Raw genomic sequence first — 775 nt, 5'->3', positions numbered from 1 at the left:
TGAATCTTATTTTGTTTTTTATATAAAATAAATCTGGGAAAAGACCATATTTTGTTCTCTTCTTATCAAAACGCAAATCCGGCCTTAGCAACAAGAGGCATGCATGTCGCTTGGCCTGTGGTATCACAATCTTGCTATCATTCAGACATGGTTTCACGTAACTTTTCAATAAATATATCAGAGTTTAAGCGGTTGTTAAAACAAACCATCTGGCTATCAGTAGAGATAAGCAATATCTCTGTGACCGTCAAAGCTTTCGTCAGAAGCTCGCAGCTGCATAATCAGCAATACAGAGCGGCTGTCGGGGCGGCGTCAGCAAGGAAGAATGTCTCCTTGATGAAAATTTAATCAGTCACCTCACAGAAATGCACCGGCTAATTGTACAACTTGATATAAACGCTCATCTCTTTTTAAAGAGTTTCTTTACACATCTCATCAACCGCGTAACGTAAATATCACAGATAACCTGACAACCAAATTTTGATAAAAAAAAAAACGAAAATGCGGAGACATTCCTCCTCCCTTCTGCCGCTGACACCGTCGCTCTGGGCCCCAGCTGTCACGACTGCAGTTACTTGACACTTTGAAGGATCCCACACAACCGAGTCTTACTGTGATAATGTCATACGTTTAGCGCGATTTAAACACCCCTCATGTATTTCCCTCGAAACGAAGTAACTATAGAAATTTACTCTTTACTTAAGGAATTATTTAAGATACGAATGAAAAAGATGCACATCAGTTTGACGCTTGCTAAACCTATCTTTCCTTATTT

The sequence above is a fragment of the Penaeus monodon genome, chromosome 21 (genome assembly GCF_015228065.2).
Source record: "Penaeus monodon isolate SGIC_2016 chromosome 21, NSTDA_Pmon_1, whole genome shotgun sequence".
Lineage (NCBI taxonomy): Eukaryota > Metazoa > Arthropoda > Malacostraca > Decapoda > Penaeidae > Penaeus > Penaeus monodon.
This window is presented reverse-complemented; position numbering follows the sequence as displayed.